At 55.7% G+C, this 17766-nt stretch overlaps 1 protein-coding gene across 3 annotated transcripts in view; it reads left to right on the top strand.

The window, feature by feature from the left end:
• RBFOX3 (RNA binding fox-1 homolog 3) overlaps window positions 1-17766 on the top strand; it is a 519235-nt gene that overhangs the window by 91074 nt on the left and 410395 nt on the right. The window contains exon 1 of one of the 3 annotated variants that reach the window (XM_032178881.2): window positions 9039-9143. The exons of the other annotated variants lie outside the window; for them this stretch is intronic. The gene's annotated coding sequence lies outside the window, so the exon portion shown is untranslated. Of the gene's footprint in view, window positions 1-9038; window positions 9144-17766 lie in introns of those variants that run through there. 3 annotated transcript variants of the gene reach the window in all.

Raw genomic sequence — 17766 nt, 5'->3', positions numbered from 1 at the left:
GAGCATGGCAGGAGGACTCTGTGGGGCGTGTGAGCCCTGGGGGTGGGGGCGTGGGGTGTGCGGGCTCCCACGGATGGCCCCATCTGCCGAGAGGGCTGCCTGCCCTTCAAGAGAGAATCAGAATAGAAACTGGCCTTTGTTTCTTCCGATTTTTATGCTGAGTTCAAAGCTCGGGCTTCCCCAGCTCCTTGGTTTACCTCCGGAGCATCTGTTTCGGGGGCCTGGTATCCCCAGGCCTTAGGGGGACCTGCCAGTCCCGGGCTTCTCTTGGTGCTTCCCGGGTACGGCATCCTGAAGACGCCTCTCCCACGATGGCTGGCTTTCTCCTTCTGGCCGTTCCTGGCCGTGGCCGCCTCGGCCCTCCCTTCATTTGGAGGAAATGTTCTATTTATGCCATCTCCACCCTCCCTACGACGGGAAAACAATTTTCCCAATTGTTTCTCTTGAAAGCAGGAAAGCTGGAGCGAGCCTCGCTGGGCCGGGAGCTAGACACCACTCTGCGGCTTTCCTTCCTCGATGCCTTCCTGTGGGTTTGCTCATTTGCCCCCTACTCCGCACCGTGTTGCTTCTGTTAGGGAAGGCAGGGCAGGGGGCCTCACCCCCGGTTTTGGATGGGGAGCCTGAGGCCTGGCTTGTTCTTCCAGGTCCTCCTCCCAGGGGCTGTTCTGCCAGGCCTGCCCTTCCAGTGGTGGGAGAAAAATCCAGTAGGCTTCTCCACAGCCATCCAGGCCCCAGCTCCCCCAGCCTTCGGGGATTGCGGCGTTTTCCCCCACGTGGGTATGAGCCAGGCTTTGGAGACACCTGAACAAGCCCAGGGAAACTCACGTGCAAGGCACTTTCCAGCACCATCCGACCCAGAGGACTTGGGGCCCCGGCCAGGCCATCACATGGGCTTCCGTGAGGAGCCCCCATCCCCGCCTGCCCCCTTCTCCCAAACAGCGTCACTTCCACATTTGTAGCTGCTATCATAGATCGTATATAGTCGGTCTGTGCACTTGAAAGAGTGATAGATCACTTTCACTGCCATGTCTCGTGATTAATTTCCCATAATAGTCCTCTCTAACACCAAGGCGAAAAGAGGAGAGAGAGAGAAAAAAAAAACCTACATTATCCACTTGTGCTCAGAGTATAAATGAATTAGATTTAATTTCTGTTTAATTGTTTCCATAGCTCAGCCTCTGCTGACTTCACGGGATAATTTATTTTGCAGTCCTGGGGAAAAGGAGGAGGAGGGAGGGGAGAGACGGAGGATGTAGCCAAGTGGTCTGCCTGTGGATACTGTTTAATTACACCTGATAGTCTTATCTTCATGTAATTATGGGAGTCTCGTTCGGTTTCTCCAGCTGCCTCCTGTCTGCACTTGCAGGATCAATACCGGGTCAGACCTCGGGCCAGCTGCTTTCAAGAAGGTGAGGGATCTGCCGGGAGCTTTGGTGTTGAGTCAGGAACAGGCGAGGCGGCTCCTGAAGTTGCCAGAGGGAAGGAAAGATGGGGATCATGTGTCTCAGAAGCGGAAATTTCCTGATGTTTCCGTCAATGTTACCGAAATGATAACTTTCCCCCAACACAATCTATTTAATGACCGTGGGGTTTTTCCCTGGCCTTCCCTCTGTGAAGCTGTGGGTGAGAGGCCAGTGTTAGGCTGGGTGGGGTTTTCACTGCACCTTGGAGTTTTTGAGTTGTCCTGACAATCTCTCTCCCTGCTGAGTAATTGAAGCACCGAGCAAGAGCTCAGCCAGCAGTAATGGGGGCCCCTGCACCCCACTCCTGCTTCCAAAGTTCGGAACTCTTCCTTTCCTCCCATCCTCCATCATTTTCCTCCTTCATTTCTTTTGTTTTTGTTTTGTTTTTTTGAGACAGAGTCTCACTGTATAGTCCAGGCTGGAGTGCAGTGGCGTGATCTTGGCTCACTGCAACCTCTGCCTCCTGGGTTCGAGCGATTCTCCTGCCTCAGCCTCCCAAGTAGCTGGGATTACAGGCACCCGCCACCATGCCCGGCTAATTTTTTTATTTTTAGTAGAGGCAGGGTTTTACCATGTCAGTCAGGCTGGTCTTAAACTCCTGACCTTAAGTAATCCACCTGCCTCAGCTTCCTAAAGTGCTGGGTTTACAGACGTAAGCCACTGTGCCCGGCCCTCCTTTTTCTTATTGTGATAAAATACACGTGACATAACACTTACCACTTGAACCATTTTGAGTGCACAGTTCGGCCAGGGGCATTCGGTACCTTCACATTGCTGTGCAATCGTGACCATCCACCTCCAGAACATTCTTATCTTCTCCAACTGAAGCTCGGCCCCCATGAAACACCGGCTCCTCATTCCCATCCCAGCCCAGCAACCCCCATTCTACCTTCTGTGTCTATGAGTATGACTCCCCGAGGGGTGGATTGTACGACATGTGACCTTTTGTGTCTGGCTTGTCTCAGCGTCACGTTTTCGAGGCCCATCCATATTGTAGTGTGTGTCAGAGCTTCCTCTCTTCATGGGGCAGGTATCATTCCAGCGCATCGTGTCCATCCGTCCATCAGTCCGTCCGTCCGTGCACAGTGTGTTGCTCCAGCGTGCTTTCGGAGGGCACACCTGGGGAAGCCCCGAGTCTGTAGCTCCATCTCGCTGGTCCTAGCTTCTCATCTCAGTTACCTGTGACTTTCCATCCCGTCTCTACCATCTGGGCCAGGCTCTCAGGAGTAATTAGAGGAATGAGGGTCCCGGGACCTCCTCTGGGGATGAACTCTGACCTCGGGGCATGAACAGAGCTCTGGCTCTTTCTAAGGCCTGGAGCCCCTCTGGGCTGGGCGTGAATATTTATGAAGCAGCTCTTTTGAGTCAGCGTCATTTAATCCTACATGGGGTGAGAGCCTGTGTCTCTCTGCCCAGGAGCTGGGTATCCTGGTTCTCCAGGGCAGGGGGCAGGCCCGGGCATGCTGGTAGAAAGGCAGGGGTGCCCAGGGAGGGGAGTGTGGCCACACGTGGGCATTTCATAGAACTCATGGCCACCTGCATTCTCTTCAATTCAATGCCTGTCCCTTCTTACTTTTATCTTAAGCCCCATGGGGATGGGAGTATTTTAGGCAGTGGAAATAGTTCATTTTTCTTCATTTGTTGTGTTGAACGTTTGTCATGCCCAGAGAATGCAGACTGATACAGCAGCAGCTGGTGCTCCTGGCCAGGGCTGTGCACGCTCTCTCTGCCTCTCTCTCTCCGACTCTCTGCCTCTCTCTCTCCGACTCTCTGCCTCTCTCTCTCCGACTCTCTGCTCTCTCTCTGTTGGCCTGGTGAAATATTCTTGGCTGTGGGCACACAGAGCCTTGGACTCAAGGCTGCTGGAGTGGAGGAGACCTTGCCTTCGGTCCTGGAGGTGAGCGCCTCGATTAAAGCCAGGTTTCTGGAAGGAAAAAGATGAACTAAGCTCCTTGCTGGAGAAGGCCTGTGGCCAATCCACCCAGCAGCGGTTTAGTCCCTGTGATGTGCTAGCAGCGTGTGGGGCTCGGTGCAGGGGTGAAGGGTGGCGACGGACTCTGAAGCGGTGCAGCCTCAGCCGGGAGCCCCGAATGCCTGCCCACCACACTAACATGGCGTGTGGCTGCCACAGCAAGCACCCAGAGGAGGGGCAGATACCTTCTTGAGGAGGGTGGGTACTTAGGGGCAATGTGGGAGGTGGCATTGGGTTGAAACTGAAAGGCAAACAGGTTTTCTGATAGAAAGGAGAAAACATTGTCAAGGGCAGAGCAGAGACTCTGAGAAGGAACTGTGCTGCCAGCGGCCAGCATTTCTTGTTTTCTCTATGTGCAGGGGGCTCTTCTCCGATTGCAGTTCTCTTGTAACCCTGTCGATGAGCTCCTGCAGGTCTCAGGGAAGGGGATCAGTGTAACACAGGAGATGGGAGAGACCTGGGGTACAAGTGGCTTGACACATGGCCGGGAGCTGTGTGGGGGTCAGAGGGGGGAGTGGCTGGATCACCGGGTCCTGGGCCATGCACTGTCTCCCAGCTGCAGGCTGGGCACTGCACACCCCCAGGGGCCCCAGCTATGAGGTGAGCTGGCTTGGGGAGCAGTGGGAGGCTTGCCACAGGGCTTCACCAGAGCAGGGCTCTGCTGATCCAGATGGAAGCTCAGCACTTGGCTTGAGTGTTGCTCCTCCGGAAAGGGTCTCCTGCCCTTCTGTCAAGTTCTACCTTCCCACAGATGTGTGGGTGGGGCCAGGTGTTACCAGGTGCACTCGGGCTGAGGGACCCAGGCAGAGGCCAACTTCTGCCTCAGGACACCCGAGGGTGTGTTGGAGAGTCGGGAGAATTCCCTCACCCCAGACAGCAAAGAGGTGACGGCTCTAGGGAAGTGGGGATTAGGAATGGGGCAGCTCCGAGCCCCAGCCTCCTGTCTGGTCTTTCTGGAAAGCTCCCTGTCCTCTCCCACCAAGTCCCAAGAGAACAGCTCCATATCAACCACAGCTTCTACACGGTTCCATTTCACAGTGCACAGAGGACTTTCACATGCACTGGGCCATCTTTGTCCTTCCCAAGCTGTGGCGTTAACCAGATAGAAATGCTCCAGGGTCTGGTGGATCCACATGGCCTGGGGGGATGCAGATGCCACCCAGAGGCTTGTGCTAGATGCTGTGGGTTAGGGCCAGGGTTACTAGGGTGGCTGTGGTGTTGCTGAGGGACACTAGGGGTGTGGTGGCAGCCAGGGAAATTTGCCTGTGGCCCCAGAGCCTGTCGGGCAGTGGCCACAAAACGGCAGGATATCGCTGTGTGGTTGCTGAGATCCAGGAGACAGCGGTGCTTTGTCAAGATCACAACAACAAGGCGTGACTCAGGCCACCTGGGTGTGTGAGGCCACGCACCCATGGCCCCATCTGTGAATGTGGTGGTTCTAGAACCTGCCTGGCAGGTGTGAGAAGACTCAGTGAGGCAATAGTGGCTCACTGCTTGGACCAGTGCTGGGCCCAGGGAGTGCATGTCTGCGTGACCGCCGAGTGTGTACCCGTGTGTCAGATTCCCAGGTGCATGTTCTGAATGTAGCCCACTGCAGAGGTGCATGCTGTTGGGAAGGGTGGGATGAGGGGGAGCCTGGCTGTGTGGACGCTGGGAGGTGAGCAGAGTCCCAGGTGTGTTGGCTGCGTTTTCTGCTGCTTCCAGTGGCTTCCTCTGTCCAGCGCAGGGTGGAGATGGCAGGAGGGTGTCATGGGCAAGTCTGATACACATGGTCCCCACCCAGCAACTCCAGAGGGGTAAATACCAGGAAAGGACACCGATTGGCCTGGCCGAGGTCATGTGCCTGCCCCTGGACCAATCACAGTGCTTCAAGGATTGGCAGGTCTGGTCACATGCCCATGGTGAGCAGGGCATCTTGATTGGCAGCCCTAGCCAAATTCCAAGTTAGACTGGGGGAAGCAGGGGCGAGCTGGCTACCTGATGTGCAGGGGCAGGCCCAGAAGGCCAACCACAGAGGCCCACTAGGGCATGTGGGCCCACATAGACCCAGGAACCACACTCGGGAGAAATGGCTCTGTGTGCTGGCCCCAGGAGGCTGTGTGGAGTGCCCAACACCTGTGCCGCCTCACTGACGTCACCCACGGTTCTTTCTAGTAGGCAAGCTTGTGCATCTCCCACTGTGGAGTGGAGGACACTGGAGCTCAGAGAGATCATGCAGCCTGCCCGAGGCCACGTGGCTGGTAAGAGGCTGAGCTGTGATTCAAACTCAAGCAGTCTGGTTCCAAGGAGGCCCTCTCACCACCCTGCTGTGCCATTTCACCAAGAAAGGCCTCCACTGTGGGGATGGGGGTCCACAGGAGGATGGGGGTGTGGCCAGGACAGCTGTGCCCAATGGTGAATGCATCCAGGTATGTGCCACCTGGCCATGGCACAGCCATGCCCAATGGTGAATGCATTCAGATGCATGCCACTTGGCCACATGGCCATGTTTGATGATGACATGCATCCTGGTGTGGGCCACCTGGCCATGGGGCCATGCCTGGTGGTGACATGTATCTGGGTGTGTGTCCCCTGGCCATGGGACCATGCCCAGTGGTGACATGCATTCGGGTGTGTGTCCCCTGGCCATGGGGCTGTACCCGATGGTAACATGTATCTGGGTGTGTGTCCCCTGGCCATGGGGCTGTACCCGATGGTAACACGTATGCCATGGGGCTGTACCCGATGGTAACACGTATCCGGGTGGGTGTCCCCTGGCCATGGGGCTGTACCCGATGGCAACACGTATCTGTGCGGGTGTCCCCTGGCCATGGGGCTGTACCCAATGGTAACATGTATCCAGGTGGGTGTCCCCTGGCCATGGGGCTGTGCTAGATGGTAACATGCATCTGGCCCACGTTGCCGGACAGATAAATTCTCACCTGACATCACGGTTCACTGCAGGGTTACCTCCTCTATTAAGCCCTTCCCGCCGCTGCCCTCACCCCACATGGCAGAACTGATGCATCCCCTTTGCTTTCGCTGTGTAGCTCTTGCTCACAGAACCCTCCAGCAATTGTCCCATTTCCACGACTCCTCCTCTGCAAGACCAGGAGCCTCATGGGCAGGACGATTGTCCCTAAACTGTCTTTGTGTCCCCAGCCCCTGACACATACTAGGCACTGAAAAGGGGGTAGTTTAAAACCTAAATGCATAGGTAACATGTCATACTGCATGACACCCCACGACATGCCTGCACACACACAGAGTTTCATCTAAGTGGATATCTGGACATCACAACCCTGCAAACACCTCCCAGCCTGGGGAGAGTCCCTTCCCGTTTCTTCCCTGACCCTCAGGAGGACACAGCCCAGGTGGAGGCTGCCGTGAGCCTGCTGCCAGCCAAGCAGGTGTTCTGCTTGACCTTGGTGCCCCTGCTTGGATGATGACAGTCCTGGCAGCCCCGAGTGTTGCCTGGGGCTGGAGGAGGTTCTGGGGGGCAGCCTCAGATTTTCTATTTGGACAAAGGCGGCCGAGGTTCTTGGCTCCTGGGATGCATTCTGCCCCGTGGGCTTTGCTTCCATCTCCCTCTCCTTCTCCCTAGGACGCTGCTGCTCGGGGGTACACTTTGGCCCAGGAAAAGGTAGAGTGAGGCCCGTGGTGGAAGCCCCAGGTGCTCGCCCCAAGTCCTGGCTGCCCTGCCCTCCACTGTGCCTGGCCAGCAAGGGAGGTGCCCAGAGGAAAAAGTTTGGTGACGAATGCCAGGGAAATGTCCTCCATCCTCATCCCCTCCGTTAATCACCCGCTCGTGGGGGCGCCGGGCCCTGTTTAAGATGCACCGGTGGTTCCGAGGTGAGCGCAGGCATTCCCAAGCTCTGCTGTTAATCTGCTCCCTCCGAGACAGGCTACCTCAGGCCTGTTAATCACTTGCTGTAATTACAGCCCCAACTTTACACGGGGAATGTTAATGGATGCCTGGGATGGAGGGGCTGCGTAGGCACGGTGCCCCTCTCCCTGTGGCCCCGAACATGAAGGTTATGGGATTTGGTGCGGCTGAGGGTGCATAGAAATGAGTGTATCGTCTGAGGGCAGGGTGGCTGGGTGCCAGCAGCAGGGGCAGCTTGCCTTGGCCCCTTGTCGTGTTCTGCATGCTTGTCAGACCGGTTGGTGGGTGCGTAGCGGGTCAGGTGCAGAACATTAAGGTGGGGGCTTGGCAGGACGAGGCTTGCTGGGTACAGAGAGCTGAGAGTCCTGGGGCCTGGCCGGGAGGATGGAACTTGTTGCCGATGGGAAGGGCTGGCAGCTCTTCTGTGGCACCTCTGTCCACACCAGGCAATTCCACCACTCGTCAACTGCAGGAGACTCGGCTGCTGACCTGCAGGGCCATCTTCTGGTGGGTGGGCCAGGCCATTGGCAGAGTTACGTGAGGCCGTTCAGGCCACCACTTGAGGATCAGAGGTAACCCTGTGGATGCTCCTTCCGCATTGACTCCTGTTGTAAAATTGATTTTTCTTGGGTTATAAAGGTAATATGAGCATATTAGAAAATATTTGGTGGTGCCTCCTCTCCCAGGCATCATGCCCGAGTAAATAGGATTGGAAGGATCTTTGCTGATGACGTAGTGCAGTGCCTGCTCTTGGCAACTGGGGAAACTGAGGCTCAGGGAGGGTTGGAGTGTCCTTGAGTCTACGGAAGCACACGGCAAGGACCTGGGCTCCTGGCTTCTCCCTCCATGCACAGCCCGGAGCTGCCAGCCCTCACCCTAACCCTGGGCTCTGCCCCAGCTGTCACCAAGGGCCTGGGGTGTGATGGCTGATGGATGATGGCAGGAAAGGAAGGGGCGGATCCCTGAGGCCTCATAGCTCTCCCAGGCGCCGACACTGCCGTGCAACCATTAGTATATGGGAAGGAGGGGATGGGGTGGGGAATGGTATGGCCATTTAGACGGGCCGGAGAACCAGCTAGAACGCTGTTAACAATACTAGTGCCTGCCTGCCCTGGACTGTGACTCCGTCGGCCTGAGCATCGGTCAGTTTCCAAGCTTCCCAGGTGTTTCTGGACCTGCAGGCGAGGTCGCAGTGAACAAATACACCCCCACAGTGGGAGCCTGGGCCCCTGACTTTTCTGAGCTGTGTGCTCCGGAGCTGGAGGGGGTTTGGGAAGGACCAGGGCCCTTCTCTTCTTGTCCGTTTGTGTAGCCTGTGTAGCTCCAGCGTCCTGGAGAGAGACAGCCACCCATGCTGAAACACCAGCTCTGGCGCTCCTCTCGACCAGGATGCCCTGGGGACCCCGCTGTCCTCCTGCTGTGTCCTGGCTCTGCAGCCCCTTGCCCGGATCCCTCCACAACCTCATGGGGGCGGTGGTTGATTTGGACCCCAGGGCTAGACCATTCAGACCAGCCAAAGAACCAGCTGGAACGCTGTTACGATACTAGTGTCTGCCTGCCCTGGGCTCTGACTTCGTCAGCCTGGGGTGGGCCTGGACATGGGTCGGGCTCCAAGCCCCGCAGGTGTTTCTGACCTGCAGGCGAGGTTGAGAGCCCGACGTGGACTGGGGGTGTGGTCTGAGGCTGCGGGGGAGGTTTTAAAATCTGTGACGGGAGAGAAAGTCCTTGGCTTTGGAGTGCCCTGTAGAAGCTGAGGGATGCAGCCAGGGGCACCTCGCATGGACGCCTGCCACCCGCCTAAGCACTCTGCCCTGGGGACACATGGCTGTGCTGGCAGCAGCAGGTGTGCAGGGTGTGTGGGGTGTGCGGGGTGTGGGGTGTGCAGGGTATACGGGGCGGGCTCTCCAAATCTCCCAGCGAGGGGGCCGTGCACAGCCCGAAGCTTCCCTGGCTGGGGCGGAGGACGCTGGCTGGCGAGGATCCAGCAGGTGGACCTGGGGCAGGAGCGCCCACCTCAACCCCAGATGAGTCATTAAAACTCCAGTCAGCTTCCGCCGAGCCAGTGCGGTGCTGCAGAGGCCTGCGGGGGCACGGGGAGTAGAGAGAGGAGGGAGGCACTGAGGAGAATAACAACAAGGGAGGTGGTGGGCGGCCTCGGGCGGGCAGAGAGGCGGTGGGCAGTGGCCCAGCCTCGGGCAGGCAGGCGGAGGAGGTCTGGCTGGGCTGGCGGCTCAGGATGCCCCCGATGTTTGCAAACCTCCAGGGATCAATGTGGCTGGGGTGGCACCACTGGGTCACCAGCCACTAAGCCTCCCTCCGGAAGGCCCCTGTGCTGGAGGAACCCCCTCTCGGGGAGCTGACGCTGGCCTCCATGGCACCTGCTCTTCCCAGTGCCCCACTGGGTGGGCTTTTCTAGGAGGCCAGCGAGCGCAGGGGCTGCCATCATTTTCATGCCTGGATTTCCCTTCTGCCCCGGTTTCACTGTGGCCTCTGGAGTCTGCTGGTGTTTTCCGTGTTACCAGGTAGTTTACAAATGGGTCCCACTGAGGTTTCTAAATCCACGGGCCAGACCCTGACTTGTGTCCTCAACAGCATCCGTGTTCCTGAGCCCCATTCGGGTCTTTGGTGGGAAGAGCTAGAGAAAAGCTGTCTGGCGAAGGATTCTGGTGGCAGATGCTGGAGTCTGCGCCCCCTCACTGGCCCTGTCACTGTGATGGGCTGCCCAGGCCCAGGAAGGCTCAGCTTCTCTAGGGTGGGTTTTCCTGGCCTGCTCTGTGCAACCACATTGGTGCGTGCCTTGGTTCTCTCACTTGTAAAGGAAAGAGGAGACTCTCCCTTTGGGGTGGTCATTAGAGAAGTCTCTGGAACCTTCTAGAAGGGTCTCATTATCAATGAAGGGATCTCTTGGACATCTCCTGAGGATGCAAGATGTGGCTAATGTCTCTGAGCGGCAGTACCAGGTGTGGCTTGTCCGACATGGGGGCCCTTGTCTGAGGAGAGGGGAGGGCTTCTGTTTGTTCTGAATCTCTTTCGACCTGGGATATGGACTGGAAAATGGCAGGGGAGTAGGACTGCCCACCTTTTCCCTTCCCCAGTCCCCCAGTCCCCTGGGGCTGAGAATGGAGTTGATGCGAACCCACCCAGCATCCCGTGGGCACCTGACATGTGGGGTGGGGACTGCCAGGCAGGAGCCCCATTGTGGCGGCCCCTGTGGAGGCCAAATTTAGGCCTGCCAACCTCAGAATTATGAGTCCCGGGCCCTGCTTAGGCCTACACTGCTGAGAGGAGACAGAGATCTTCAGGAGGTGACTGCCCCATTTAAAACACCTGAGTGGCAGGTGGTGTGGGCGCAGCCAGAGCTCTGAGGCCCTGGTGGTTGTGTCTGATGGGATGGGAGAGGTACCCAGTGGTGTCTGATAAGGAGCAGGCGGGACGGAGCACCACTTTGTCTGCTGCAGGGTGTGGAGAATGGGGCTGTGTCTCCAGCCTCCCCTGAGGGTCTGCCACCTCAACCAGGCCCTCCCGCCAGGCTCCTCCGCTCTCCTGCCCCCAGGGCTCCCAGGCAGCATCAGATTCCACCAATGGGCTCCGGCTGCCTCCTGGGGGTGGATCCCGATTTCTCAGGCAGATGCTTGCCAGCCAGCAACAACCCGGAGTACCCATCCTAGGTCACATCTGTGCAGGCCTCCCGTGGTGACTGGGTTAGAGACTTTGTCTCTAGAACTTCCCATCCTCTGGATCCTGGGGGCACTGGAGAAGGGTTCCAGCTTCCCAGCTGGGCTGCATCAGGATTTCATGTTCTGCCGGAAGCAGCCGCCGCTCCTCTGCGGTCCCCATCCTGATTCGTTTCTCCTAGGTGCTTTGGTCCTGTCTCCCGTCCAGACTCACTGAGATCACTCTGGCCCCAGCTTCCAACCTCTGACAAACAGAACAGGATGAAGGGGCTGGCCCGCTCAGCACTCCAGTCCCCAGGCCTGGCCATGGCAATCGGCTCCCTTGGCTCTTTCCTCGCCATCTGGGGTCCAGCTCCCTGGTCATGGCCTGAGAGGCTCCGTGGCCCGGGGCAGTGCTGCAGGAAGGTAGGGGGCCACTGGGGGCACTCCTCTTGGGACATCTGACAATATTTAGAATCTAAGAGGGGGCTGGGAGTGTGGAGGTCACCCAGCCTAACCTCTGGCCCAGCTCCCCACAACAGACAGATGGCCGCTCAGCGTCTCCTTGAATTTCCCCATGCGTGAGGCAGTGATCGTGGGAGCCAAGGACGAGCTGAGTCCGTGTACCTTTGCTGCTTCTCAAGAAGAGCCACACAGCCAAGCCAGGCGGGAAACTGGCCCCCTCGAGTCCCTCCCCACCCCTTCTGAACCTTCCTCCTGGCAGTCCCTCCTCCCTTTTCTGGCTCTGATGGAGGAAAGTCTGGAAGTGGAGATGTCCAGGGCCACTCCCTTTGCGAAGCAAGGTCCACAGCGAAATAGTATCTCTTCTGGCTTTCCCTTACTCTTCCTCAAGTGCCTACTTCTCTGTTATTCTTAGCCTGGGAACTTTCAAACGTTTGCCATAAGCGTCTATGTGTTTGGTGCATAGGGGAGTAAGGGAAGGGGGAGGCATCCAGGCTTGAATCCACCTGTAGCCACTTATGAGGGCTGTGACCTTGGGCCAGTTATGCTCTTAGCCTTTGCTTCCTCAGCTATAACATAGGGGCCATGCCAGACCCCACCTTGGTTGCCTGGATTCAGTGAAATGCGCAGGCTATGCATTCAGCATCGTACCTAGTGTTTACAGCATCAAGCATTTAATAGCAGCAATAGAGATCAATATCACGGTCAAAATGTCTGCCCTTAGAGGCGTGCAGTGTAGGGACCATCAGAGCAGTGCAGCACTGTCTCACCAGCTACCTCTTCACTTCCCCTTTGACCTTCATCCCAGATACCTCCAGGCTCATACACCTCTGCTTTTGCTCCCATTCCTGAGCTGGTGGTGGTACCTCCTTGGTGCTCTGACAGTGCCCATGTTTCAGTTTGGCTTTTCCCAGAAGCAGACTCCGTGATCAGTATCTAAGGGCAAGCATTTGGGGAGGTGAAGGAGACAGAAGAGGAGACAGAGAAGTGGGACGGGGAAGAGAGGCAGCCCAGGGTCTGCTGTGGGCAAGTAGAGCTGAATCCCACTGGGGACCCTGAAGGCAAGTGTAGGACACACAGCTTAGGGGTCTCCAGTCCAGGGGAGAGGGAGCTGGGGTATTTATATACCCATCTCTGTTGTTCATGGACTGAGGCTGCTCCAGGGGTACTCTGGACCCCAGGCAGGTGCTAGCAGTGGAATGGGGCTGTGTTCACTGAAATGTTTAAGGTGGGGGTGTGGTTGGCCTGGGAGGGGTCTTCTATAGATCCTCTTCTGAAGCGATCATGATGGTGGTACTGCTAGCTGATAGAGTTCTTTTGTGGCGCCAGAGTCTAATCCTCCCACTGCTCCACTTAAGCAGCTTCTGGGTGGCATCTCCCTGTGAACTTCTCTGCCCGCCCTGGGCCTCAGATGCCTGAGCTTTGGGGATGCTCAGAGCAGCTGGCCAGCCAGTGGGTGCTTTAACTTATTGGGTACCAGCTCTCACTAGGCAATGCTGGAGTCTCCCCAAGAACCATTTTCTTGTGGCAGATGGCCACATCACCAGGCCTCGTCGGAGTGAACCGATCTCATCTCACCAGCTCATCCCTCACACACGTGCACATCTGTGTATGTTTTTAGTGCATATCTGTGGTTGGCTGAATAAGGGCCCCCAAAAGATAGTCATGCCCTAATCTGCAGAGCTGATGGGTGTTACTTTATATGTCAAAGGCAGACTTTGTAGGTATGATGAAGTGAAGGATCTTGAACTGGGGAGATGGTGCTGGATTATCCAGGTGGGCCCTAAATGTAATCACCAATGTCCTTATAAAGGAGAGGCAGGAGATTTGACACAGACAAAAGAGAAGGCCATGTGACCACAGAAGCAGAGACTGGAGCGATGCAGCCACAAGCCAGAGAGTTCCTGCAGCCCCAGAGGCTGGAAGAGGCGGGAAACGCTTCTCTCGTGGAGCCTCTGGAGGGAGCCCCGCCATGCTCACATCTCGACTTCAGCAGGGAACTGGCTTTGGACATCTGGTCTCCCGCAGATGAGAGAAGAAGCTTCTGTTGTTTTGAGCGACTCTATTTGTGGTCATTTGTTGCAGGAACAGGAGGAAACTAATGCTGTGTTGTACAGAAACGTGCCACATTGCTAGTGAGCGAGCTACTCTGGGTGGGAGGGAAGCGTCCCATGGCCGCTCTCTGACTCGGCGAGGGAGAAGCCAGGAGTTTTAAATATCTGCTGCCAACGGCTTTGTTACGGCGGCTCTTGCTATGCCAGGTTTTGATTGGGGTACATGCCAATGTCACAAACACTTACGCTACTGAGCAGTTGCATGTGGGCAAGCCCTGATTGGAGTGGCTGCTCCCTCTGCCCAAGCAGGTGAGGTCTGTGGTCACAGGAACTCTCTCAGGGGACGGTGTTCAGGAGCTTGAGGTGAGGGGCTGGAGCACCCTGCCACCCTGCCAACCCACCTTCCCGTTTCCTTGACTGGAGTCTGGAAGGTGGGTGTGCACAAGCTCCGCTGGAGTCTTAAGTCGGGAGGAAGGGTTTTGCATCCCCGTCCTGGTCCAGGAGCCCCTGTGAGCTCTGCACCCCTCTGGGTTCCATCAGGCAAACGCCCTCCTTCAGATGGCGGCTGGCGTGAAGGAGCTGTGGCTTTAGAGCCTGCGTAGGAGAGCCGGGCAGAAGACAATCAGCTCCTGGGAACCAGCTTCTCTTCCCTGCCCGGTGGACCCCTGCAACCATAGTGGGGCCCCATGTCCCTTGGTTGTGGGGCTGCAGGACAAGGAGGGATCCCTCACCTGCACCGTCCAATGTGGCAGCCCCGAGCCACACGCAGCCATGGAGCTGGAGATGTGGGAGTTTGGGTGGAGACAGGCTGGCTGAATGTGTAAAACGCACATGGGGTACCAAAGACCACGTGCGAGGCAGAGGATGAGCAATCTCCCATTGATAGTCTCTGTATTGATTACATGTCAAAATGATAATAGTGTGAATATATTGCGTTAAATACACATATCATGAAAATTACTTTTGCTTGTTTTCAATTTTTTAAAATATGGCTCCTAGAACACGTAAAATCCCATGTGTTAGCAGATGCTTTTGGGTGGCTGTGCCAGCTCTGGGGCAGAAGGAGACTGGCTTGTTTGCTGCAGATCTAATCTGAAGGGTCTGCCACCTGAATTGGGCGCCCCATGCATATGGTGAACCTCTAAGCCCCTGTGGAATGGTATCTGTAGACAAAGCCTTGGGAGGTGATCAGGGTCAAGTGAGGTCAGGAGTTGGGGCCGTTGTGATGGGATCAGTGCCCTTATAGGAGGAGACACCAGGGAGCCTGCTCTCTCCCCTCTCTCTTCCACATGAGGACCCAGGGAACAGGCATCTGTCTGTAAGCACGGAAAAGCCCTCCACAGAACCCGACCACGCTGCTCCCTGATCTCGGACTCCCAGCCTGCAGAACTGTGGGAAATACCTGTCTCTTGTTTAAGGTCCCCGGTCTGTGATATTGTTATGGGGTCCTGAGCTGATCGGGACAGGACTTTGAAAGGGTTCTCTGTGAAAGGCCGGAGGAGGTTGGCCAGGGTGGTGGCAGCAGGGTCCCCCTCCTTGCAAGCCTGCTGGAACCCCGTGGACAGTGAGTGGGGAGGCTGGGCCTCCCCTCTCAAACTCTGGGTCTGTGCCCAGGAGCAGAATCCATGCTTTTCCATGGCATGAGTGAGTTGTGGTAAAGGCTGAAGAGGCAACAGCAAGGAATGGAACCCCGTTTTTCTCCAGTTCAAAGGCAAGATTGGAGCTGCTCCCTCTGCCCAAGCAGGGTTCCAGTTCCAGGCTGGGGGCGTGAGATAAATGTTCCTGAAAGACACAGGAAGTAACATCGCATTACTACACAGTTGTATCATAGTTAAACATTACATTTTTTACTGTGGTGAAATATGCATAACATAAAATTTACCATCTTGATGATTTTAAAGTGCCCCGTTCAGTGGCATTGAGTGAATACACATCGTGGTGTGGCCATCACCACCTTCCATCTGCAGAACTTCCTCATTTTCCCCAGTGGAAACTCTGTCTCCATTAAACACCAACTCCCCTTCTCCCTCCCCACCATCCCTGGCACCCACCACCCTATTTTCTGTCTCTATGAATTTGGCTATTCTAGGTTCTTCCCATGAGTGGAGTATTAGTCCTTTTGTGTCTGGCTTATTTCACTTAGCATAATGTTTTCAAGGTTCACTCATGTATCAGAATATAGTTTAATGTTTTCAAAGCCCTTTCATGTAGCTAATCTCACTCCACTCTCCCCAGACCCTGTAAATAGGTTATATTAGCCCCATTCTTCAGATGAGCACATTGAAGCTTATATCAAGGCTCACTGGGACCTGTTTAGTGGTCACATGGCCTGTAAGTGTCGCAATGACCGGGGTTCTCAGATATTTCTCCAGGATCTGTCCACTTCAGCCCCGCTGGGTGCTGCCGGCGTGTCCCCAGCTTTGCCAACATGCCCCATCCACCATTTTAATAAATGGCTGTCACATAATTTAGAGAACAAAATCAATTCTGGAGGGATACTTCTGGCTTTAAATATCTCCCCCATTTTCCCTCTTCCCTTTCTCTTGAGATAAGGCAGGGCAGTTTCTAAGAATAACTCCAAGTTGTGGGACAGGTCAGTTGATAAATACTGTATAACCTGAGATGATGGGTCTAATTTGAAGCCTGTTGACAGTGAGGCTTTGAAGGATGGGTTCCAGGCGGGGCATGTGTGTGCATGGAATACAAATCAATAATGTATAAGGAGAAGGGCACGTTATGCAAATTCCAGGTATTGGCATAGCGTCTGCCACAGTGAGAGGCCAGGATTCCTCAGAGGGAGGGGCCGAGCTGGAACAAATCCTTAGCCCCTCGGCTCTGTGGCTGTCATAATGACAAGGAGGAGGCAGGGGATGGGACTCAGGAACAAAAGTGGCCTCCCCCACCAACCCCAGTGGCTCAGGTTTCCTGGAGCTGTTGGACATCTCTGTTCTTTGGTAGCTGTGAGGCTTCTACAGGCAGGAAGAAGGGCCTGAGGGCTTCAGACAACCAGCCTCTGGCCAGCGAGATGAAGGGCCTGGGACCTTCCGCTGGACATGCGGAGGTGTGGCAGGGCGGCTGAGCGCACCCAGTGAACGGGCCTGTCTGTCTTCCCAGGAGCCTGCAAGCAGGCCGGGGTGTATTGCTCAACCAACCTCATTACTCTTGTGCATTTAGCGGCTCGGAGGAAGATAATACCTTTCGGGTTTGACCCAATTTTAGTTTTTGTTGTCATAACCATGGAAAATCGACCTTTGAGCCCCTCATCAGCAGGCCTGAATAGGAAGCGATTTACGCCACGTGCGCTGTGCGGACTCCTTAATGGGCTTGCAGGAAAGAGCTCCGCAACCTCTGCAGAGGCCCTAATCTCCCCTCGGCAGTGATTTCTGCAGCAAATTCTCATACTTCCCGTGTCTGAGAGCCCACTTCCTGGAGATGCTGAAAATTGGGTTACCTTGAATTAAAAGTACTTAAGTAGACAGGCACACAAGCAAACGTGTCCCTAGCACAGGCGTCTGCATCTCCAAGCCTGGCCCACCTGCCCTCAACGTCATTCCTCTTCCTGGGCTTCACTGTCACTTCCTGTTTCCAGGGAGCAGGCAGGGGCTGCAGGCAGGGAAGTTGAGGCTTCACAGGATCTCTTGCAGAAGTCTTTCCTTTTCTGGTTTGTAAGGGAGACAGAACTAGACGTTTCGTAATCAATGTCTTTTGATACTGGAAAAGGAGAAGGGGGATGGGGAAATTGAAGGGGGAAGGTATACCAGTTAGCTATTACTGCACGACAAACTACGAAAACCCGTTGCTTAAAACAACAATCAATGGCCGGGCACAGTGGCTCATGCCTCTAATCCCAGCACTTTGGGAGGCCAAGGCGGGAGGATCACCTGAGGTCAGGAGTTCAAGACCAGCCTGGCCAACATGGAGAAACCCCGTCTCTACTAAAAATGCAAAATTAGGCGTGGTGGTGCATGCCTGTAATCCCAGCTACTCAGGAGGCTGAGGCAGGAGAATTACTTGAACCCGGGAGGCGGAGGTTGCAGTGAGCCGAGATTGCACCATTGCACTCCAGCCTGGGCAACAAGAGTGAAACTCCATCTCAAAAAAAAAAAATCATTTCTGTTTATGGTTCACAAGTCTGTGTCGTTGGGAGTTGGCTGACCCTGGCTGGTCTCCCTTATGGGTCTGTGGGTTGATTCAGTGGCCTTGCTCCTGGCTTGGTCTAGCTGGGGCAGCTGTGCTCTATGCATCTTTCATCCCCGTCCTGGGACCTGGGAGCCAACCATGGCAATGACAGAACAAG

Source organism: Hylobates moloch, unplaced genomic scaffold, assembly GCF_009828535.3.
Source record: "Hylobates moloch isolate HMO894 unplaced genomic scaffold, HMol_V3 SCAFFOLD_15, whole genome shotgun sequence".
Taxonomy (NCBI): Eukaryota; Metazoa; Chordata; class Mammalia; order Primates; family Hylobatidae; genus Hylobates; species Hylobates moloch.
The sequence above is the reverse complement of the archived record's forward strand: the minus strand, read 5'-3'. Positions and strand labels throughout refer to the sequence as shown.